Raw genomic sequence first — 25,839 nt, forward strand, 5'->3', positions numbered from 1 at the left:
GTGGATTAATCATTTACAGACTGTGGCTCTGAGGGGACTAAACTAAACACTTCTAAGTTGTTTTCTTTCATTTCCTCCCTACTATAGGGTTAGGCATCGTTATTGGACACATTACCAGCAGCATCAGTACCAGCCGCCCCGTTGGGCTCAGTCAGCACCGCACCACCAGCTGCCGTAGAACTGTCTCTCACTGCCCTGCAACACCACCAGCTGCCGTAGAACTGTCTCTCACTGCCCTGCAACACCACCAGCTGCCGTAGAACTGTCTCTCACTGCCCTGCAACACCACCAGCTGCCGTAGAACTGTCTCTCACTGCCCTGCAACACCACCAGCTGCCGTAGAACTGTCTCTCACTGCCCTGCAACACCACCAGCTGCCGTAGAACTGTCTCTCACTGCCCTGCAACACCACCAGCTGCCGTAGAACTGTCTCTCACTGCCCTGCAACACCACCAGCTGCCGTAGAACTGTCTCTCACTGCCCTGCAACACCACCAGCTGCCGTAGAACTGTCTCTCACTGCCCTGCAACACCACCAGCTGCCGTAGAACTGTCTCTCACTGCCCTGCAACACCACCAGCTGCCGTAGAACTGTCTCTCACTGCCCTGCAACACCACCAGCTGCCGTAGAACTGTCTCTCACTGCCCTGCAACACCACCAGCTGCCGTAGAACTGTCTCTCACTGCCCTGCAACACCACCAGCTGCCGTAGAACTGTCTCTCACTGCCCTGCAACACCACCAGCTGCCGTAGAACTGTCTCTCACTGCCCTGCAACACCACCAGCTGCCGTAGAACTGTCTCTCACTGCCCTGCAACACCACCAGCTGCCGTAGAACTGTCTCTCACTGCCCTGCAACACCACCAGCTGCCGTAGAACTGTCTCTCACTGCCCTGCAACACCACCAGCTGCCGTAGAACTGTCTCTCACTGCCCTGCAACACCACCAGCTGCCGTAGAACTGTCTCTCACTGCCCTGCAACACCACCAGCTGCCGTAGAACTGTCTCTCACTGCCCTGCAACACCACCAGCTGCCGTAGAACTGTCTCTCACTGCCCTGCAACACCACCAGCACTTTTGGAGATTCGGCATCGGCTCCTCTATCTAGTCGGCACCTCCCGCTCCCTCCAGATTCTTCAAGTAGTAAGTCAGGGAGAGGGTCACACAGTCAGTGGCTCCTCACCCCCCGGTTATACTCCTTACCTGCTCCTGCTGTATTTAATTATAATGTACTAGATTTTAAATATTTCATTAGATGATTGGATCTCAATATATTCATCTGTGTCTGCACCACAGACAGGCAAGATGCCAGATGTTAATCACATATAGAACATTTGGGTTAAGAATGGTCGCAAAATGTCAGCATTGAGATTTGTTTGCTCGAAAACATTAGACCCATTATGTGTTGTGAACTTGTGACGTACTGTATTTAATTATAATGTACCAGATTGATAAATATATTGAGATCCAATCATCTAATGAAACGGTTACAAAGGGTGCAAACTGAACCCTAGAGATCTGGAGATGTTGCTGCTCTTGTTGCTCATAGAAAATGTATCGGCAAAGACAAGTAAACTGGAAGCTCCAAATATTATGTATAATGTAATATGTATCTAGTTATAGAACAGTCTGTGTCATATCTATCTATCCATACATCTATCTTTCTATCATCTATCTATCTATCATCTATCCCTATCTATCGTCTTTTATCTATCTATCTATCTTTGGATCATCTATCTATCTATGCCGCAATGTATTTTACAGTTTGAATTTGTTTTAAAGTGTTGCCATGGGAATCTAAATGAATTTATATGCTGAGCTAAAGAGATACAAGGGGACATTTGTTGCAAGCACAGAATTGTAAAAATACACTGACTGATTACTGTGCAATCATGAGCCACAGTTGAGTAGTGAGTCAGTAATTGGTCTATGTTTATGTTTTTTTAATTGATATGATATCGTAATTGCCTGGGAATCATTATTTCTGGTCTTTTACTTCCCTCCCACCTGTTTTATTGTGCTGCAAATTAGTCCGTTTTTATTTCATTAAATTGTGTGCCTTGTTTTATGCCTTATGCCTTTATCTTGGCCCTTGGCTTGCCTTATAATATTCTTTGTTGGAGTCTTGGGTGAACATTGTGATTTGGAACTGGGGCCAAATCCAGTATAACTATCTTTTGTTTTCATGAATCCATTACTGTTACCATTACGGTTAATGAAGTGCTAATTGGTATTTCTGCAGTGGGTCTGGGTTTTATTAATGATGTTTATGGTCAGGTTTATTTTGTAGATGCTGGATTAATGGATGAAAACTTTTGTTTGGGGAAAAAACACTTTTTTTTTAATGTTAATGGCTCTTTAAATCTGGGGATAGGGTTGCCACCTGTCTAGTTTTGAACCAGGCAACCCGGTTTTTAGATTGCTGCCTGGTTTTCAGATGTCTAAAAACCTTTACCTGCAGGATTAGGATTAGGATTACCTGCAGATTGACAAGAAATACAGCCAATCACAGTACGCTAGGGCTTATCCCGCCCCTACATGTTATTGACACACCCCCTTACATCACCGTGCCTGCCCCCCGTTTCACCACATCTGCCCCTTTGCGTCACAGCGCCCGTCCCCTGATGTCACTCCCCCAGTCCTGTCTGGGTCTATCTAAAGAGAAAGGTGGCAACCCTATCTGGGGGGCCGTGACAAAGTTCCCCAATTGGGCCCTTCAGTTGATAAGACCGACCCTGTTAACCAGCATAGATCCACTGTTGGGGACTTAGCCCCGAGTGTGAGCCCTGTGGCTGGGCAGTTCCCCTGTTACTGATGGGGACACTGTTCTGCTCACTCTGTAGTTTGTGGCTGAATGGGGAGGCTGTGCCCTTACAGACTGGTTGCTGTACATTTTGCCAGCAGAGGCAACCAGTGTCCGACTGGGCCACCGGGGTACTGGGAAAAAACCCGGTGGGCCCCGTCGGCCCATACCCAATCTCCGCAGGTCCTCCGCTGATCCACTGGTCTCCCTCCCCCAACGCGCTTCAGGTAAGTTTGATATAGGGTGCTCGAGGAGGAGGTTGGACAGGTGCTGGGGGCCTCTGCGGGAGGGGGGGGTGAAGGCGGCGGGGACCATTTGGGGGTGCAGGGGCCCCCGAGGCAGAAGCCCGGTGGGCCCTGCACTCCCCAGTCAAACCCTGGGGGCAACTCCTCCCATACTCTGACTCTCAGCCACTCAAATGGGCCATAAATGATGCCATGTAATGTGACGTCCGTGCCCCTCACTGGGTAAAGTGGCTTCTATGTGATTCACTGGATCTGACTGCATGTGTTTAACGTGACACAGACATAGAGGTTTGTTGCTACGATAACAGGGACCTCAGCACAAGCTCTGCCTTGGGTCAGTATCCCCACAGTATTTAATGCTCGCTGATCAGTTTTTATTTACACGCTTCACTGTTTCAGGATTCAGATACTATGCTACAGTTCTGGTTAAATACTGCTCTTGGTTATTTAATGCACTTTATTTGGTTTATTTTTCAGTATCTGATAATGTGATAATGTCACAGTGGCATTTTTTGGGCACCATTTCTCTCTGTATAAACTGGAGTCCGTGCCTGGCACACCAGCCAGACAGTTGTAAATTGTCTCAAAATAGCATTCTCTACATCAGTACATCAGAGTTTGAAAGTCTCGCGTTTTTATGCGTATTTCGGCTACATGTGCCTGCACCAGAGCGTATTCCATTCATTCGGGTGCAGGCACATGTAGGAGGCGTAGGGCGGTATTTTCAGCAACTGCTTTTTCGCTTGCCGAAAATATCCGCCCTAATCCTCGTCTGGCATCAGCCTTAAAGGCTGACCGACAAATCACATTCTGGGAACTAACCCCACCTATATTAACACCTACTAATAAAGTACATTTCTTACTGTTTACCGCTACTATAATTTTTTGTCAAAAACCAAATTCCTCCTACAGCTCAACACACCGCCCTATTAGTGCAGCGAAAGAACACCACCAGCTGCCGTAGAACTGCCTGCCTCACTGCCCTGCAACACCACCATCTGCCGTAGAACTGCCTGCCTCACTGCCCTGCAACACCACCAGCTGCCGTAGAACTGCCTGCCTCACTGCCCTGCAACACCACCAGCTGCCGTAGAACTGCCTGCCTCACTGCCCTGCAACACCACCAGAGCTTTTGGAAATTCGGCTCCTCTATCTAGTCGGCACCTCCTGCTCCCTCCAGATTCTTCAAGTAGTAAGTCAGGGAGAGGGTCACACAGTCAGTGGCTCCTCACCCCCCGGTTTTACTCCTTACCTGCTCCTGCTTTATTATCCATGAATTGTAAAAATACATCAACTGATTACTGTGCAATCATGAGCCACAGTTGAGTAGAAAGTCAGTAATTGGTCTGTTTGTTTTTATAATTGATTGTTATGATGTTGTAATTGCCTGGGAATCATGATTTCTGGTCTTGTACTTCCCTCCCACCTGTTTTATTCTGCTGCAAATTAGTTTTTATTTTATTCAATTGTGGATGCCTTGTTTTATGCCTTATGCCTTTTATCTTGGCCCTTGGCTTGCCTTATAATATTCTTTGTTGGAGTCTTGGGTGAACATGGTGATTTTGAAATAGGGGCCAAATCCAGTATAACTATCTTTTATTTTTTTGTTTTCATGAATCCATTATTCTTACTGGGGTTAACGGCTCATTTGCTATTTCGGCAGTGATTTTACTGGCAAGTCTTGGGTTAATGAAGTGCTAATTTCTGCAGTGGGTCTGGGTTTTTTAATGATGTTTATGTTAAGGTTTATTTTGCAGGTGCTGGATTAACGGATGAAAACTTGTATTGGAAAAAACACTTTTTTAATGTTACTGGCTCTTTAAATCTGGGGATAGGGGTGCCACCTGTCTAGTTTTGAACCAGACGGCGCAGTTTTTACATGGCTGCCCGGTTTTTAGATGTCTGAAAACCAGGCACGATTGTCAGCAGATTGACGAGAAATACAGCCAATCACAGGTTATTTATAATAGGGATGTAAACATCTGAATTCTAAACTCTTCTGTTATATCTTTTACTAGAAATTAGGCAAAAATTAGGGCTTATTTATGATGCCCGAATATTTGGAGAGAGTTATAACAATGGCTAATGCTCTGGAAAAAATACACTCTGCCATTTAACATTTTATTCTTGAACCAACAAATGTATTTGTAGCTGTAATATTGGTGTGTAGGCGCCATCTCAGTGCATTGTGCCTGAGTCTGAGCTTTCAGCCAGCGCTACACATTAGAACTGCTTTCAGCTAACCTATTGTTTCTCCTACTCCCATGTAACTGGAGGAGTCCAAAGCCGGACTTGGATTTCTTACTATTGAGGGCTATTCTGATACCTACTGGGAGCTGCTATCTTGCTCCCTTCCCATTGTTCTGTATATGCAAACCCTATGGACTTTAGTGTCCCCTTACTCTGTAAAGTGCTACAGAGAACAATAGCACTATATAAATAGTAATAATAATTAGGCCCCTCTATTATACATGATTTCTTTGCAGAAAATAAACAGCAGGGAGGAAGGAGCCCCTGACTTTCCATTTTCCATAGACCAGGAATAGAGTGCAAGGCGCCTATGTTCCTCTGCATTCTTCAGTTTGAACCTTAATTACAGTAATAGACAAAATGGGCACACTGGGGCTTTACATGATGTGCGCGATTGTGTGCCTGGCACTGCGCCCCCTTCAGAGAAAATGGCTCTGTTTAGGGATCCAATGCATTTACAGACAATGATGCTACAAAATGAGCTGCCAACGAGGAGCATAAAGCGACACGTGTGTATCACAAACACGCAAAAGCCTGTAGTGTGTAGGGCAGAACGTCACAAACTAAACCCAATGTATTGTTACTAAACCCAAATATTCCAAAGCTCACTCATTTGAATGTATATTTGGGTATGAGGAGGAGAGAAATGAATCTGACTTTACTAATAAACCTTCCTTTTGTCTGTAGAGTTATGAATAAAGGGATATTCCTTGCTTTTCATTGGCGGCAGGGGACTGAAAGGGAATGGCTGTCTCCATTTGAACAGTAAGACTTTTACTAATATTTTCCCTATAGAAAAATAACCCAAGGGAATGTCTGACAAATGATGGCACTTAATTTTAATTAAACTGCTGAATTGCATCAATATGTCTCAGTAGGGCGGGCCTGATACATTCCATTCAGGTAAGAATACACAAAATCAACTATTTTATAAATAACATTTCCACATCATATTAAAAATATGGGGTTCAAATTCCTGATACAGTATGGGATCCCTAATCCAATAACCCATTAACCAGAAAGCTCTGAATTACAGAAAGCCCGTCTCCCATAGACTCCATTTTAATCAAATAATTCAGAATTTTAAAACTGATTTCCGTTTTCTCTGTAGTAATAAAAAAACAGCATCTTGTAATTGATCCCAACTACAATATAACTAATCGTTATTGGAGGCAAAACAATCCTATTGGGTTTAATTAATCTTTTATTGATTTTTTAGTAGACTTAAGGTATGGAGATCCAAATTACGGAAAGACCCCTTATCCAGAATACCCTTGGTCTCAAGCATTCTGGAAAACGGATCCTATACCTGTATTGCATTTTGTTGTCTTTATTATGGAGGATGCTTAAGCTGCCATACAAGGGAGGAGCTGATATCTGTGCAGTTACCATTCAAGGGGAGGGCAGATTTGAACCTTGGGCCAATTATCGGATAACACTGGAGGGAACCTTTATTTTGGACACCACTATCTTTGGCCAATGGGGTTTCATAAACCTTCCTATCTGACTTAGCCCATATTAGTCAGGGATGCTATTGTTTTGGCCCCTTACACTGGGTTACAGAAAAATTCTAGTTTGCTGTCGGACAGGGGACACTGGGGTACATAAACATTCTAGTTTGCTGTCAGAGAGGGGACAGTGGGGTACATAAACATTCTAATTTGCTGTCGGAGAGGGGACACTAGGGAACATAAACATTCTAGTTTGCTGTCGGAGAGGGGACACTGGGGTACAGAAACATTCTAGTTTTCTTTCGGAGGGTGTTCAGCTGCTCTGATTGCTTACCATGGCTCTGTTATAATATGACTGGGGAAACAATTCCTTTTCTGTGCCTGCAGGGTTGGACTGGTTTATTGGCCCAGATCCGACCCTTCCTGGCGCTCCCCCTGTCCGACCGTTCCTCCCTGACGCATTAAACTTTCGGGAGCCCAGGGGAGGACGTCTGGTGGGGGACCCAGTGGGGGGGGATTAGGGGACGCGCACCTGCAAGGCCCCTTGGGTTGGATCCCCAGTCGGCCTGCGCTTATACACAAGCCAGGAAAGCGCCTTGTGTGGCAGGAACCCTAAACACCATTATGGGGACCTGAGGCTTTTGCCCTGTTTGAGGGAGAAAAATAGAGGGGGACGGGGCAAATGCCCAACTGGAGAGCAGTAATGACAGCAGTAAGTGCTGATTCTGTGCCTCTGTCTCCTGATAACATTGCAGCTCTCTCTCTGCCAGGCACCAGCCCCCCCCCCATACTTTTTACTTTGTATCTTTTCTGAGCCCCACCCTGGTCACATGATGCTGTGTGTGTGAGACATTATCCTACAAAATGGTGCTGCTTCCAGGAGGGTGAGATGCTAATTCTGCTTCTTTCTGTGTGTGAGTGTGTGACTGAGTGTGAGTGTGAGTGAGCATGATTGTGCAGTGAGTGGGGAGGGCATGGCTACCTGCTCTGTGGCTGCTGCACTGAGGGAACCCACCAAATCACAGTTCCCTTTGGGGGAAAGAGTGGGCCGTTGGGCAGCAGGGACCTTCCTGTTCCTTCAGCCTTTGCCCCCCCTGCAATTCTCTGCATCATGGCGGCCCTCCTCTGGTTTCAGCAGCCCTCCTGCCTCTCCAGCCTGTATACAAGTTAGTGACACACACATATACATATATTTCTGGGGGGTCGAGGGGGTCGCACACTTACAGCACTTGTACATACTCACACACACTGTGCAATTTGCCACATGTACACACTTTTACTATTGTTTAGCTTTTATTTATTTGTCTTTTTATTTATCTGTTGTGTGGTTATTTTGTTTTTAAAAACTGCCCTAATACTAATGCAGTATCTTTTGTATTTCATGTCAATTGGATTTTTAGCGTTATTCAGTTTTTAGCCATTTTATTGCATTTTCAGCTCTGCATATTTGTTGCCTGTAAAACCGAATTGGGGAAACAAGTGAAACTTGGGTTCTGGCTGCTGCTCTCCTTGGGTTGGTTTTATTGCATTCTACCATGTTTACCCATTTGTATTTCCCTGAATATGTACAGGTACTTTCCCAACATATGTGGCTTTCTGGGGTAAACAGATTTGTGTCTCTTTATCCACATAAATGAGTGTATTTTGGTGTAGTTGTGTTGTGTTAACTAAACCCGCGCCAATATATAGATAATACCTCAATAAAAAAGTGTAAATTATGTGTTGGTGATATACTTATATAATGTCTTCAGCAATGGACAGTCTGTGGGCTACATTGGACGTGCGTTCACAGAGAATTTGAAAATCCTGACGCTGAAACGATGAGTCCACTTTAACAGTTTCAAGTTGGGCGGCCATTGATGGGTAAATCCATTTAATCACTAAGAGAATCTCCGAGTTCAGGATCAGGTATTGTTTTAGTCGTGATGCTTTGCACTGAGTCCAGGGAGGGGGAATAGTCTTCTTGGTCTGCGGCCTGGTCAGCGCTTTGGGAAATGTTTGGGTTCCTGTTAGTATGGTTTTCATTTCTATTTACTATGTTTTATTTTCCATCTTGGCCACACCCCCGCTGGCATTTATATTGACTATGTTTTATTTGCCATCTTGACCACAACCCCACTGGCATTCATATTTAGGATGTTTTTATCTTGGTACCAAATGACCTGTAGGAGATAGGATCCTGTAAACTGGAAGCTTTGAGGTGTTTTTTAACTAATTTCATATTTATAAAAACCAATAACTGTAGAAAAGCTTTACAGTCTGGTAGTTTGGAGTAGAAAGACATATTTGCCCATTTCGGATTTTCCAAAATAGTTTTTTTTTTTCCAAAAATATATGGTTTCCTGGGGTAATCCTACTGTGAGTAGAGTCTGGCCTTGCTGTGTAAAGTATTTCAGGCACGATCTGTTAGTGTACTGCTGGGTGTTTTTGACACATACCCAGGGCCAGAACCAGGGGTAGGCAGAAGTGGTACCTGCCTAGGGCGCAACTATGTGTGTGGGGGGGGGGTGCTAAGCAGGTACCTCTGCCTACCCCCTTCTTGCTGCTGCGCTTCCCACCCCATGACATTAATACGTGTGCACTCACTCTCAAAAATGTGTTAATAGCCCAGTACTTAGGCCCATTCCAAGAGTTCCCCACCCCCCCCTCAGTGCCGCTGAAGACAGGAATGAAGAATGTATTCATGGGGAGTACGCTGGTCTCTGTGCTCCCCCAACTTTTTTTGCACTGCATTCAGTTAACGTTATCTTCTAGTATGTTATAGAATGGCCTATTCTAAGCAACTTTCCAATTGGTCTTAATTATTCATTTTTTTTTATATTCTATTTGTCTTTTTCTTCTTCCAACTCTTTGCAGCTTTCAAATGGGGGTCACGTACCCCAGCGTCCAACAACTGGTTGCTCTGTGAAGCTGAAGTTTTATTGTTATTGTTACTTTTCCTAACTTCTTTTTCTATTCGGGTCCTCTCCTATTCATATTCCAGCCTCTCATTCAAACTGCTCACTGGTTGCTAAGGTCATTTAGTTCTAGTAACTTGCCCAAGTCTTCAAACCCCTGCCCTATTCTCTTCATTACTGACCCACAAGTCCTACATTGAAGTTGTTTTCTGAAATTTTATTTCTTTAAAGCACTGACTTCTTATCATGGAAACAAAAAAAAAGAGAGAAACCACCGAGACCAACAATGACTTGGAAGGAGCTACAGAGCCCAGTATTTGGCAACTGAGTAAAAGTGCATCAGGCAGCCGTATCAAGCTCTGTGTATGGCACTGAGGGGCGCTCGCGCCATCTGAATAAACTGCCTGCAGCAAATGTGCCGAAATCAGAATGGGGCAAAATCTTTCCCGAGCGGTGAGCCTAGCTGGTACATATTTACATCAACCGCTTCTCTTACTGCGGCGGCTCTATACAATAGAGTGTTGGCACTGAATGCACAGAGATGGGTGGGTATTGAGACGGCCAATTCATTACAATAGATTTTATTGTCAGTGAAACAATTTAGGCCGAAGGTACACGGAGCGTTTGCTCTTAGTCTGCGTTTTTTCTGCAGGGTGAGAATCCCTTCCGTATTTCTGCACCTCAGTAAAACTGCATCTGCCCAAAAACTCCTGCTTTGGTGTTTTCAGGCCGATCCCTGCTCGGGGAAGGAGGATTCTGTACTTCTCAATGCAGTTTTACAGAGGTGCGTAAGGGTGTGGATCCGCTTTCTTAGCCTGCAAAAAAAAACAGAGCAGTGGAGCAAACACTCCGTGTTCCCTCACTTTAACTGCATTTCTGCCCGCTGATCTCACTGGGCGAGCAAAAAATGTGCTGTTTTTTTATTCCCTTTTTTTTATCCTTGTTACCTAATGACATATGGGAGACAGGGTGCTGTAAAATGTAAGTTTTGAGTTGTAAGATATAACTACCCATAAGTGCCCATTTTGGTAAATGTATATTTTGTCATTTTGCGCCACATAAAATACAGTAAATGTATTGATTTTGCAGTAGCTGTAGTGCCCTGCGGGACAACTTGTATGAACTATTGTGATGCTATAGGCCAGATACTTTGGCAATCCTATGCATATGGGCGTCAGCGGCCCATTTCTTGCTGGTATTATTTTTTCTATCTCCCCCTATGTTAGTGCCTAACACCTCTCTTCTTGCCTTTGGCCTCTTAAGCTCTCACATTTCATTTTTGCAGGCCCATTTTTACCAGCCCCGTGTAGCTTGTGCCCAATTCGCAGCTATTCAGGAGAGCCCAGTACACACAACCAAAATCCCCAAACTGAAACCTGGAGGGAGCGAGTGTAAATACGCAGGGACATCAGCACAGCGTTACCCAATGAGATGTATCCCCCTGCCCAACGGCTGCACAACTCTGCTGATATTAAAGCTTTTTGTACCTTCCGATTTAGTTGGTGCTGCAATTCATACAGTTCTGCCTACGCCGCGCAACTCCTGCACAATGTCACAACGCACTACGCAGACAAAGCTGTACATGGCAGGGCAGTGCAATTGGACATTGTGCAGGAGGTGTGTGGCCGAGGCGCTACTGTATGAGGGTACAAAAAGCTTTGATGTTACCAGAATTACAGGCGCAGCCATTGGACAGGGGGATAATATTAAATGTGTAATGCTGTGATGTTATGCCCACATGAATTTAAATTCGCTCCCTCGTGGTTTCCGCTCCTGTGCCGAGGCCCCCAGACCCTGCTCCTGTGTTGTTTTGCTCTAGAACTTGATGAGAACAGAAGATTTTATGACCCACGAAAGTTAACTTAAAGATGGACTAGCTTTTGTTCTGCTTTGAAGGTGAACTTACCCTTTACATTACATTGTGCTGTATTATTACTTAGCCACAGCAATTGGTTCAGGTGCCGAGGGTCCGGCTGTCCTGGGCCTGCGCCGATCCCTGCAGAGAAATGTTCTGCCCTTTTGTTCTGCCACCAGATTTAACAGAAAGTTATTTAATTCCCCATATAGGCACCTGAGGGTCTTCCCTTAGCGCTTTTCCTGGCAGCCACGTATTCTGACCACTAAACACGCTGGGAAATAATTCATTTTGTTATTTCATTGATTTGCCCAATTGTCTTTCATTTTTGTGATTTTATTGCAGTTTTACACTTGCAGTGTTGTTCATTGCATTTCTTTTTGGTATTTGGTATTGGCACGTTCAGGAGACATGGGACTTTCCAAATCAGTTGTATTTTTGTGCATATGGATTTCTCGCCTGCCAACCCAGCTTTTGCACACAGAGCCCCCTGTCAGCGTATTATGTGCCGTAACCCCCCTAACACGGCAAAGCCATGCTAAAAACAGATCAGGAACACTAATAAAGGGATAAAACAAAAATTGTGCAAATCAGTGAAACAACAAAATAAGTCACATGACAGCGTAATTAGTATGAGTCAGAGTATTTGAATATCTAAATTGTGTGCTGTATGTGTGTGTAAATGTGAGTAAGTGTGTGTAAGTGTCCTGTCCTGAAGCGTGCCTGGTCCTCTGTGCTACAGTCCTAGTCCTCCATGTGCAGGAAGTCAGTGGGCCGGTGCTGGGGGGAAGAAGGAAGCGGAACCAAGCAGCAGACGCGATGCGATCGTGCGACGATCACGTCACAGAGCCGACATGACAGCCCGCCTGGCTCGTTGCCCAGGGAGCTGTCATCGCTAGAAACCCTCTGCAGCGCCTCTCCAGAAAGAATCTTTATCTGCCAAACAACAGTAAAAGGGTTAAATGTTTTTTTTGAGTGAGAAAAAATAAGTTGCCCAACAAAAAAGTTGTGCTGCAGGAAAAAGAGTTGCCTGCGTAAAAATACATCACGTCTGCATGTCAAGAATTACCGGTTTGCTAATTTTTGGTGAAACAGGACATATTCGCTCATCACTAGTTGGCACCTCATTTCTACTACTAAAAGGATTCCGACTTGATAGGTATGGGGTACTTTATTTCTGAATTACACTTTTCACATTGCAAATAATTCACTCTACCATTTCCATTTTTATTCTTGAACCAACTAATATATATTTTTTTTAGTTGTAATATTGGTGTGTAGGCACCAATAGGCAAAAGGGCCCAAGTCTCATAAGAGCTATAGGGGTTTCTCCTGCTTGGGTGCTATTCTCCTGCCTACCACAAGGTGGGGCTACTCAGAACATTTGGCAAAAAAAGATTTTTGACCCCTTTCTGAACTCTATCATTCTGAGATCTTCAGGTACAACATAAGGCAGCCTACAGGAGACCTGCTTTTTGGAAGGGTAAGGGGTCTGGGGTTTCAGAGATCATTGTATTTAATGGGTTTGACTCTATGGTTCTCACTGCTTCTCACTGTGTGTATAATTAGTGTATTTTGTGTGGTGTTAACAAAGTGTCCATTTCCCAGTCTTTCAGGCATTTCTGGAGTTAATGGACTGCTTATTCCCCATCTTCCAAGGATCGTACCAGCATGTGAGAAGTTAATGGACTATTTATTTCCCATTTTCCAACAACATTTTGGCATGTGCAGAGTTAGTGGAATTCTTATTGTCCATTTTCTGAGGATCTTTCCAGCATGTGTGGAGTTAATGGAATGTTTATTCCCCTTTTTCCAAGGATCGTACCAGCATGTGTGGAGTTAATGGAGCGGTACATCAGGGTAGGGGCCCATTTCTGGCCAGACTATACAGGTGGGGGCACATACCATGAGCAGGAGAGAAGGAGGATCAGAGAGGAGCTGCAGGGGGTGAGTATGGAGAGAAATCCCTCTATATTAACCCTTAGCAGTGTGTTTGCTCCCTGCTGTCTCTCTTCAGCCCCCTCTGCCTCTGCCCCCTACCAACTCCCTGGTAAGGATGATGGCACACTAGGAGATTAGTCGCCCGCATCTGCGCTACCGCCGGCGACTGCTCTCCTGAAAATGCTTTCCCATTGGCAATAATGTAAATCACTGGGGGGAAACGTACACGCGATCCCCCGCGAGGCAACTTAGGAAAGCGGAAGCGCATTGTAGTTTTCCCCACTGGCGATTTCCATTATTGCCTGTGAGAAGGGAACTAGGGACGTTTCTTCACCCGCGGTATCTCAGTTTATCATGGGTAAGAAAACGCCCTGTGTGGCGGTGCCCTAACCCATTAATAGTTTATCATTTCCTGCTACACATTTACAAAGCCTCCTTTTCCTCTGCCCCCAGACATGGCACTATTAACCCCTTGATGCCACCTTCTCTCTATATCCCCAGTGCCCACCCTTTAAACTCCCTGTTTCCCTTATGCATGATGTTGGCACTGCATATATACTTGCTGTGTGCCCTGTGGGCATTATACATGATGTTGGCACTGCATATATACTGGCTGTGTGCATTGTGGGCATTATACATGATGTTGGCGTGGCATATATACTGGCTATGTGCCCTGTGGGCATTATACATGGTGTTCGCACTGCATATATACTGTCGGTGTGCCCGGTGGGCATTATACATGATGTTGGCACTGCATATATACGGTCTGTGTTCCCTGTAGGCATTAAACATGATGTTGGCACTGCATATATACTGGCTATGTGCACTGTGGGCATTATACATGATCTTGGCACTGCATATATACTGACTATGTGCCCTGTGGGCATTATACATGGTGTTGGCGCTTCATATATACTGTCTGTGTGCCTTGTGGGCATTATACATGATGTTGGCACTGCATATATACTGACTATGTGCCCTGTGGGCATTATACATGGTGTGGGCGCTGCATATATACTTTCTGTGTGCCCTGTGGGCATTATACATGTTGTTGGCACTGCATATATACTGGCTGTGTGCCCTGTGGGCATTATACATGTTGTTGGCACTGCATATATACTGGCTGTGTGCCCTGTGGGCATTATACATAATGTTGGCACTGCATATATACTAGCTGTGTGCCCTGTGGGCATTATACATGATGTTGGCACTGTATATATACTGGCTGTGTGCCCTGTGGGCATTATACATGATGTTAGCACTGCATATATACTGGCTGTGTGCCCTGTGGGCATTATACATGATGTTAGCACTGTATATATACTGGCTGTGTGCCCTGTGGGCATTATACATAATGTTGGCACTGCATATATACTAGCTGTGTGCCCTGTGGGCATTATACATGACGTTGGCACTGTATATATACTGGCTGTGTGCCCTGTGGGCATTATACATGATGTTTGCACTGTATATATACTGGCTGTGTGCCCTGTGGGCATTATACATGATGTTAGCACTGCATATTTACACTGGCTGTGTGCCCTGTGGGCATTATACATGGTGTTGGTGCTGCATATATACAGGCTGTGTGCCCTGTGGGCATTATACATGATGTTGGCACTGCATATATACTGGCTGTGTGCCCTGTGGGCATTATACATGGTGTTGGTGCTGCATATATACAGGCTGTGTGCCCTGTGGGCATTATACATGATGTTGGCACTGCATATATACTGGCTGTGTGCCCTGTGGGCATTATACATGATGTTGGCACTGCATATATACTGGCTGTGTGCCCTGTGGGCATTATACATGGTGTTAGCACTGCATATATACTGGCTGTGTGCCCTGTGGGCATTATACATGGTGTTGGCGCTGCATATATACTGTCTGTGTGCCCTGTGGGCATTATACATGGTGTTAGCACTGCATATTTACACTGGCTGTGTTCCCTGTGGGCATTATACATGATGTTGGCGCTGCATATATACTGGCTGTGTGCCCTGTGGGCATTATACATGGTGTTGGCACTGCATATTTACACTGGCTGTGTTCCCTGTGGGCAATTTACATAATGTTGGCGCTGCATATATACAGGTTGTGTGCCCTGTGGGCATTATACATGATGTTGGCACTGCATATATACTGGCTGTGTGCCCTGTGGGCATTATACATGATGTTGGCTCTGCATATATACTGGCTGTGTTCCCTGTGGGCATTATACATGATGTTGGTTCTGCATATATACTGGCTGTGTGCCCTGTGGGCATTATACATGGTGTTAGCACTGCATATTTACACTGGCTGTGTTCCCTGTGGGCAATATACATAATGTTGGCGCTGCATATATACCGGCTGTGTGCCCTGTGGGCATTATACATAATGTTGGCGCTGCATATATACAGGCTGTGTGCCCTGTGGGCATTATACATGATGTTGGCGCTGCATATATACTGGCTGTGTTCCCTGTGGGCATTATACATGATGTTGGTGCTGCATATATACTGGCTGTGTGCCCTGTGGGCATTATAGATGATGTTGGCACTGCATATATACTGGCTGTGTGCCCTGTGGGCATTATAGATGGTATTGGCACTGCATATATACTAACTGTGTGCCCTGTGGGCATTATACATGATGTTGGCTCTTCATATATACTGGCTGTGTGCCCTGTGGTCATTATACATGATGTTGGCGCTGCATATATACCAGCTGTGTGCCCTGTGGGCATTATACATGATGTTGGCACTGCATATATACTGGCTCTGTGCCCTGTGGGCATTATACATGGTGTTAGCACTGCATATTTACACTGGCTGTGTTCCCTGTGGGCATTATACATGATGTTGGTGCTGCATATATACTGGCTGTGTTCCCTGTGGGCATTATACATGATGTTGGCGCTGCATATATACTGGCTGTGTGCCCTGTGGGCATTATACATGGTGTTGGCGCTGCATATATACTGTCTGTGTGCCCTGTGGGCATTATACATGGTGTTAGCACTGCATATTTACACTGGCTGTGTTCCCTGTGGGCATTATACATGATGTTGGTGCTGCATATATACTGGCTGTGTGCCCTGTGGGCATTATACATGGTGTTAGCACTGCATATTTACACTGGCTGTTTTCCCTGTGGGCAATTTACATAATGTTGGCGCTGCATATATACAGGTTGTGTGCCCTGTGGGCATTATACATGATGTTGGCACTGCATATATACTTGCTCTGTGCCCTGTGGGCATTATACATGATGTTGGCACTGCATATATACTGGCTGTGTGCCCTGTGGGCATTATACATGATGTTGGTTCTGCATATATACTGGCTGTGTTCCCTGTGGGAATTATACATGATGTTGGTTCTGCATATATACTGGCTGTGTGCCCTGTGGGCATTATACATGGTGTTAGCACTGCATATTTACACTGGCTGTGTTCCCTGTGGGCATTATACATAATGTTGGCGCTGCATATATACAGGCTGTGTGCCCTGTGGGCATTATACATGATGTTGGCACTGCATATATACTGGCTGTGTGCCCTGTGGGCATTATACATGATGTTGGCGCTGCATATATACTGGCTGTATGCCCTGTGGGCATTATACATGATGTTTGCACGGCATATATACTGGCTGTGTTCCCTGTGGGCATTATACATGGTGTTAGCACTGCATATTTACACTGGCTGTGTTCCCTGTGGGCATTATACATAATGTTGGCGCTGCATATATACTGGCTGTGTGCCCTGTGGGCATTATACATGATGTTGGCACTGCATATATACAGGCTGTGTGCCCTGTGGGCATTATACATGATGTTGGTGCTGCATATATACTGGCTGTGTGCCCTGTGGGCATTATACATAATGTTGGCGCTGCATATATACAGGCTGTGTGCCCTGTGGGCATTATACATGATGTTGGCACTGCATATATACTGGCTGTGTGCCCTGTGGGCATTATACATGAACTTGGCACTGCATATATACTGGCTGTGTGCCCTGTGGGCATTATACATGGTGTTGACGCTGCATATATTCTGGCTGTGTGCCCTGTGGGCATTTTACATGATGTTGGTGCTGCATATATACTGGCTGTGTGCCCTGTGGGCATTATACATGGTGTTGGCGCTGCATATATACAGGCTGTGTGCCCTGTGGGCATTATACATGAACTTGGCACTGCATATATACTGGCTGTGTTCCCTGTGGGCATTATACATGATGTTGGCACTGCATATATACTGGCTGTGTGCCCTGTGGGCATTGTACATGGTGTTGACGCTGCATATATTCTGGCTGTGTGCCCTGTGGGCATTTTACATGATGTTGGTGCTGCATATATACTGGCTGTGTTCCCTGTGGGCATTATACATGAACTTGGCACTGCATATATACTGGCTGTGTTCCCTGTGGGCATTATACATAATGTTGGCACTGCATATATACTGGCTGTGTGCCCTGTGGGCATTATACATGATGTTGGCTCTGCATATTTACTGGCCGTGTGCCCTGTGGGCATTATACATGATGTTGGCGCTGCATATTTACAGGCTGTGTTCCCTGTGGGCATTATACATGATGTTGGCACTGCATATATACTGGCTGTGTGCCCTGTGGGCATTGTACATGGTGTTGACGCTGCATATATTCTGGCTGTGTGCCCTGTGGGCATTGTACATGGTGTTAGCACTGCATATTTACACTGGCTGTGTTCCCTGTGGGCATTATACATGATGTTGGTGCTGCATATATACTGGCTGTGGGCATTATACATGGTGTTGGTGCTGCATATATACAGGCTGTGTGCACTGTGGGCATTATACATGATGTTGGCACTGCATATATACTGGCTGTGTTCCCTGTGGGCATTATACATGATGTTGGCACTGCATATATACTGGCTGTGTGCCCTGTGGGAATTATACATGATGTTGGTGCTGCATATATACAGGCTGTGTGCCCTGTGGGCATTAAATATGATGTTGGCACTGCATATATACTGGCTGTGTTCCCTGTGGGCATTATACATGATGTTGGTGCTGCATATATACTGGCTGTGTGCCCTGTGGGCATTATACATAATGTTGGCACTGTATATATACTGGCTGTTTGCCCTGTGGGCATTATACATGATGTTAGCACTGCATATATACTGGCTGTGTGCCCTGTCGGCATTATACATGATGTTGGTGCTGCATATATACTGGCTGTGTGCCCTGTGGGCATTATACATGATGTTGGCACTGCATATATACTGGCTGTGTGCCCTGTGGGCATTATACATGGTGTTAGCACTGCATATTTACACTGGCTGTGTTCCCTGTGGGCATTATACATAGTAACATAGTAAGTTGGGTTGAAAAAAGACATACGTCCATCAAGTTCAACCATAATGCCTATATATAACCTTCCTAACTACTAGTTGATCCAGAGGAAGGCAAAAAACCCCATCTGAAGCCTCTCTAATTTGCCGCAGAGGGGAAAAAATTACTTCCTGACTCCAAGATGGCAATCGGACCAGTCCCTTTATCAACTTGTACTAAGAGCTATCTCCCATAACCATGTATTCCCTCACTTGCTAAGAATCCATCCAGCCCCTTCTTAAAGTTATATAATGTATCAGCCAGCACGAAAAATCCTTTCCGAATGTTTAAATGGAACCTCCCTTCTTCTAAACGAAGTGGGTGCCCTCGTGTCCGTTGGAAGGACCTACTGGTAAATAAAACATTAGAAAGGTTATTATATGATCCCTTTATATATTTATACATAGTTATCATGTCACCTCTTAAGCGCCTCTTCTCCAGTGTAAACAAACCCAACTTGGCCAGTCTTTCTTCATAACTGAGACTTTCCATACCCTTTACCAGCTTAGTTGCCCTTCTCTGGACCCTCTCTAACTCAATAATGTCCCGTTTGAGCACTGGAGACCAAAACTGAACAGCATATTCTAGATGGGGCCTTACCAGCGCTCTGTAAAGGGGAAGAATATCCCCCTCCCGTGAATCTATACCCCTTTTAATACAGCTCAATACCTTGTTTGCCCTTGCAGCTGCTCTGCTGCCTGGCATTGCTTGCTACAGCCAAGTTTATTATCTACAAGGACTCCAAGGTCCTTCTCCATTAGGGATTTGCCTAGTGCAGTCCCATTAAGGGTATACGGGGCTTGCATATTTTTACATCCCAGGTGCATGACCTTACATTTATCCACATTAAATCTCATCTGCCACTTAGCTGCCCAGATTGCCAGTTGGTCAAGATCCTGCTGCAGGGATGTCACATCCTGGATAGAATTGACTGGTCTGCAGAGTTTTGTGTCATCTGCAAACACTGATAAATTACTCATAATACCCTCCCCTAAGTCATTTATGAACAAATTAAACAAAAGTGGACCCAGTTGACGCTGCATATATGCTGGCTGTGTGCCCTGTGGGCATTATACATGAAGTTGGTGCTGCATATATACTGGCTTTGTGCCCTGTGGGCATTATACATGATGTTGGCACTGCATATATACTGGCTGTGTGCCCTGTGGGCATTATACATGATGTTGGCACTGCATATATACTGGCTGTGTGCCCTGTGGGCATTATACATGATCTTGGCACTGCATATATACTGGCTGTGTGCCCTGTGGGCATTATACATGATCTTGGCACTGCATATATACTGGCTGTGTGCCCTGTGGGCATTATACATGATGTTGGCGCTGCATATATACTGGCTGTGTTCCCTGTGGGCATTATACATGATGTTGGTGCTGCATATATACTGGCTGTGTGCCCTGTGGGCATTATACATGATGTTGGCACTGCATATATACTGGCTGTGTGCCCTGTGGGCATTATACATGGTGTTAGCACTGCATATTTACACTGGCTGTGTTCCCTGTGGGCATTATACATAATGTTGGCGCAGCATATATACAGGTTGTGTGCCATGTGGGCATTATACATCATGTTGGCACTGCATATATACTGGCTGTGTGCCCTGTGGGCATTATACATGATGTTGGTGCTGCATATATACTGGCTGTGTGCCCTGTGGGCATTATACATAATGTTGGTGCTTAATATATACTGGCTGTGTGCCCTGTGGGCATTATACATGATGTTGGTGCTGCATATATACTGGCTGTGTGCCCTGTGGGCATTATACATAATGTTGGTGCTTAATATATACTGGCTGTGTTCCCTGTGGGCATTATACATGATGTTGGTTCTGCATGTTTACTGGCTGTGTTCCCTTTGGGCATTATACATGATGTTGGCACTGCATATATACTGGCTGTGTGCCCTGTGGGCATTATACATGGTGTTAGCACTGCATATTTACACTGGCTGTGTTCCCTGTGGGCATTATACATAATTTTGGTGCTGCATATATACAGGCTGTGTGCCCTGTGGGCATTATACATGATGTTGGCACTGCATATATACAGGCTGTGTGCCCTGTGGGCATTATACATGATGTTGGCACTGCATATATACAGGATGTGTGCCCTGTGGGCATTATACATGACGTTGGCACTGCATATATACTGGCTGTGTGCCCTGTGGGCATTATACATGATGTTGGTGCTGCATATATACTGGCTGTATGCCCTGTGGGCATTATACATGATGTTGGCACTGCATATATACTGGCTGTGTGCCCTGTGGGCATTATACATGGTGTTAGCACTGCATATTTACACTGGCTGTGTTCCCTGTGGGCATTATAGATAATGTTGGCGCTGCATATATACAGGCTGTGTGCCCTGTGGGCATTATACATGATGTTGGCACTGCATATATACTGGCTGTGTTCCCTGTGGGCATTATACATTATGTTGGCACTGCATATATACTGGCTGTGTGCCCTGTGGGCATTATACATGATGTTGGTGCTGCATATATACTGGCTGTGTGCCCTGTGGGCATTATACATAATGTTGGTGCTTAATATATACTGGCTGTGTGCCCTGTGGGCATTATACATGGTGTTAGCACTGCATATTTACACTGGCTGTGTTCCCTGTGGGCATTATACATAATGTTGGCGCAGCATATATACAGGTTGTGTGCCCTGTGGGCATTATACATGATGTTGGTGCTGCATATATACTGGCTGTGTGCCCTGTGGGCATTATACATAATGTTGGTGCTTAATATATACTGGCTGTGTTCCCTGTGGGCATTATACATGATGTTGGCACTGCATATATACTGGCTGTGTGCCCTGTGGGCATTATACATGATGTTGGCACTGCATATATGCTGGCTGTGTGCCCTGTGGGTATTATACATGATGTTGGTGCTGCATATATACTGGCTGTTCATCCTGTGGGCATTATACATGATGTTTGTGCTATATACTGGCTGTGTTCCCTGTGGGCATTATACATGATGTTTGCTCTGCATATATACAGGCTGTGTGCCTTGTGGGCATTATACATGATGTTGGCACTGCATATATACTGGCTGTGTGCCCTGTGGGCATTATATATGATGTTGGCACTGCATATATACTGGCTGTGTGACCTGTGGGCATTATACATGATGTTGGCGCTTTATATATAATTTCTATGCGCCCTGTGGGTATTATACATGATATTGGCACTGCATATATACTGACTATGCGCCCTGTGGGCATTACATATAAGGCTGGCATTGCATTTATACTGTTTAAGTTTTCTGTTCTGTGAGGTTTAAATATTACGTTGACACGGTATTTCCAATTTTATAGCTTTGTGGGCATAATTCATCATGTCGGAGCAGCATATTATATTCGCAATTGTTCTGTGGGTATGAAATATGATGCTGGTATTTTTTCCTGTTAGTTTCCCTTGTGTGTGTGGGTGGTTACATAGGGGCTCTGTGTATATGGGGGAAATGGGTTGTTTTACAGGCTTCATATCCTCACACCCCCAACAAGCGCTAGTGTTGACATCAGTTTAATTTTTACTTTGACAGCCCTGTTTTCAGAAGCGCTATCCAGGTAAACATTGCCTGTTTGGATTTCCAAATGCCCCCTGATAGCACAGACCTGCCCCAAAATATCACCGGCCACTCCCTGATGTCACTGGCCCACCCCCTTGAAATGTCTGTGGTACATAAACATTCTAGTTTGCTGTCGGAGAGGGGACACTGGGGTACATAAATGTTCTAGTTTGCTGTCGGAGAGGGGACACTGGGGTACATAAACATACTAGTTTGCTGTCGGAGAGGGGACACCTGGGTACATAAACATTCTAGTTTGCTGTCGGAGAGGGGACACTGGGGTACATAAACATTCTAGTTTGCTGTCAGAGGGGGCACTGGGGAACATAAACATTCTAGTTTGCTGTCGGAGAGGGGACACTGGGGTACATAAACATTCTAGTTTGCTGTCGGAGAGGGGACACTGGGGTACATAAACATTCTAGTTTGCTGTCGGAGAGGGGACACTGGGGTACATAAACATTCTAGTTTGCTGTCAGAGAGAGGACACTGGGGTACATAAACGTTCTAGTTTGCTGTCAGAGAGAGGACACTGGGGTACATAAATGTTCTAGTTTGCTGTCAGAGAGAGGACACTGGGGTACATAAACATTCTAGTTTGCTGTCGGAGAGGGGACACCTGGGTACATAAACATTCTAGTTTGCTGTCGGAGAGGGGACACCTGGGTACATAAACATTCTAGCTTGGTGTCAGAGGGGGCACTGGGGAACATAAACATTCTAGTTTGCTGTCGGAGAGGGGACACTGGGGTACATAAACATTCTAGTTTGCCGTCGGAGAAGGGACACGGGTACATAAACATTCTAGTTTGCCGTCGGAGAGGGGACAATGGGGTACATAAACATTCTAGTTTGCTGTCGGAGAGGGGACACTGGGGTACATAAACATTCTAGTTTGCTGTCGGAGAGGGGACACTGGGGTACATAAACATTCTAGTTTGCTGTCGGAGAGGGGACACTGGGGTACATAAACATTCTAGTTTGCTGTTGGAGAGGGGACATTGGGATACATAAACATTCTAGTTTGCTGTCGGAGAGGGGACACTGGGGAACATAAACGTTCTAGTTTGCTTTCGGAGGGGGTTCAGCTGCTCTGATTACTTACCATGGCTTTGTTATAATTTGACTGGGGAAACAATTTCTTTTAAGGATCGGATTGGTTTATTGGCCTAGACCCGACCCTTCCTGGTGCTCCCCCTGTCCGACCGTTCCTCCCCGACGCATTAAACTTACACAAGCTCAAGGGAGGACGTCTGGTGGGGGACCCTGTGGGGGGGATTAGGGGACACGCACCTGCAGGGCCCCCGGTCTGCCCTGCCCCCCCAGTCCGCTAAAGTGATCTCAGGGGCAATATCTATGCACTAACTTACTTTTGGGGTCTCTGATGCCAATTGTGCATAGGATCACCGATGTATCTGGCATTTAAACTGTTCAGTGGGCCCTTGGCTTTCATATTTAGGGAGTGTTTTCTTGGTACCTAATGTTATGTGGGAGATATGATGCTTGAAAGTGGAAACTTTGAGACAATGTTTTAGAATTTTCATTTTTTTTTTTGAAACTGGTAAACTTAGAAAAGCATTGCTGTTTGGTACTTAGGAGTAGAAACACATGGTTACCCATTCGGATTTGGCAGAATGTGTACTGTTCAACAATATATGGTTTCCTGGGGTATTGGCACGTTTGGGAGACATGAGGCTTTACAAATCAGTTTGTATTTCAAGCTCTAAATCTTGTTCTAAAATTTCTACGATCTGCTTTATGGTGTATCTGAACCCACATCTGACACATGGAGTGGATTTCGGCAGGAACACAGATACTGACTGAGCCAAAATCTGCACAGACGCGCCATGAAGCAGATAGAAGTGGAGGGGTGGTTTCTCAGCCTGCGCTTATACACAAGCCAGGAAAGCGCCTTGTGTGGCAGGAACCCTAAACACCATTATGGGGACCTGAGGCTTTTGCCCTGTTTGAGGGAGAAAAATAGGGGGGGGACGGGGCAAATGCCCAACTGGAGAGCAGTAATGACAGCAGTAAGTGCTGATTCTGTGCCCCTGTCTCCTGATAACATTGCAGCTCTCTCTCTGCCAGGCACCAGCCCCCCCCCCCCCCATACTTTTTACTTTGTATCTTTTCTGAGCCCCACCCTGGTCACATGATGCTGTGTGTGTGAGACATTATCCTACAAAATGGTGCTGCTTCCAGGAGGGTGAGATGCTAATTCTGCTTCTTTCTGTGTGTGAGTGTGTGACTGAGTGTGAGTGTGAGTGAGCATGATTGTGCAGTGAGTGGGGAGGGCATGGCTACCTGCTCTGTGGCTGCTGCACTGAGGGAACCCACCAAATCACAGTTCCCTTTGGGGGAAAGAGTGGGCCGTTGGGCAGCAGGGACCTTCCTGTTCCTTCAGCCTTTGCCCCCCCTGCAGTTCTCTGCATCATGGCGGCCCACCTCTGGTTTCAGCAGCCCTCCTGCCTCTCCAGCCTGTATACAAGTTAGTGACACACACGTATACATATATTTCTGGGGGGTCGAGGGGGTCGCACACTTACAGCACTTGTACATACTCACACACACTGTGCAATTTGCCACATGCACACACTTTTACTATTGTTTAGCTTTTATTTATTTTACTATTGTGTGGTTATTTTGCCTTCAAAAACTGCCCTAATACTAATGCAGTATCTTTTGTATTTCATGTCAATTGGATTTTTAGCGTTATTCAGTTTTTAGCCATTTTATTGCATTTTCAGCTCTGCATATTTGTTGCCTGTAAAACCGAATTGGGGAAACAAGTGAAACTTGGGTTCTGGCTGCTGCTCTCCTTGGGTTGGTTTTATTGCATTCTACCATGTTGTTTACCCCTTTGTATTTCCCTGAATATGTACAGGTACTTTCCCAACATATGTGGCTTTCTGGGGTAAACAGATTTGTGTCTCTTTATCCACATAAATGAGTGTATTTTGGTGTAGTTGTGTTGTGTTAACTAAACCCGCGCCAATATTTAGATAATTCCTCAATAAAAAAGTGTAAATGATGTGGCAGTGATAAACTTATATAATGTCTTCAGCAATGGACAGTCTGTGGGCTACATTGGACGTGCGTTCACAGAGAATTTGAAAATCCTGACGCTGAAACGATGAGTCCACTTTAACAGTTTCAAGTTGGGCGGTCATTGATGGGTAAATAGAGAATCTCCGAGTTTAGGATCAGGTATTGTTTTAGTCGCGATGCTTTGCACTGAGTCCAAGGAGGGTGAATAGTCTTCTTGGTCTGCGGCCTGGTCAGCGCTTTGGGAAATGTTTGGGTTCCTGTTAGTATGGTTTTCATTTATATTTACTATGTTTTATTTGCCATCTTGGCCACACCCCTGCTGGCATTCATATTTACTATGTTTTATTTGCCATCTTGGCCACACC

General features: G+C 45.2%; 1 long non-coding RNA gene across 1 annotated transcript in view; it reads left to right on the forward strand.

Moving 5' to 3' along the window:
• Window positions 1-1,051: 1,051 nt before the first annotated feature.
• Window positions 1,052-25,839, forward strand: part of LOC116406603 — a 100,464-nt gene continuing 75,676 nt past the window's right edge. The window contains exons 1-3 of the long non-coding RNA XR_004219634.1: window positions 1,052-1,142; window positions 3,960-4,239; window positions 5,985-6,062. This is a non-coding gene — a long non-coding RNA (uncharacterized LOC116406603). The remainder of the gene's footprint in view (window positions 1,143-3,959; window positions 4,240-5,984; window positions 6,063-25,839) is intronic.

The sequence above is a fragment of the Xenopus tropicalis genome, chromosome 8 (genome assembly GCF_000004195.4).
Source record: "Xenopus tropicalis strain Nigerian chromosome 8, UCB_Xtro_10.0, whole genome shotgun sequence".
In the NCBI taxonomy this organism is placed as follows: domain Eukaryota; kingdom Metazoa; phylum Chordata; class Amphibia; order Anura; family Pipidae; genus Xenopus; species Xenopus tropicalis.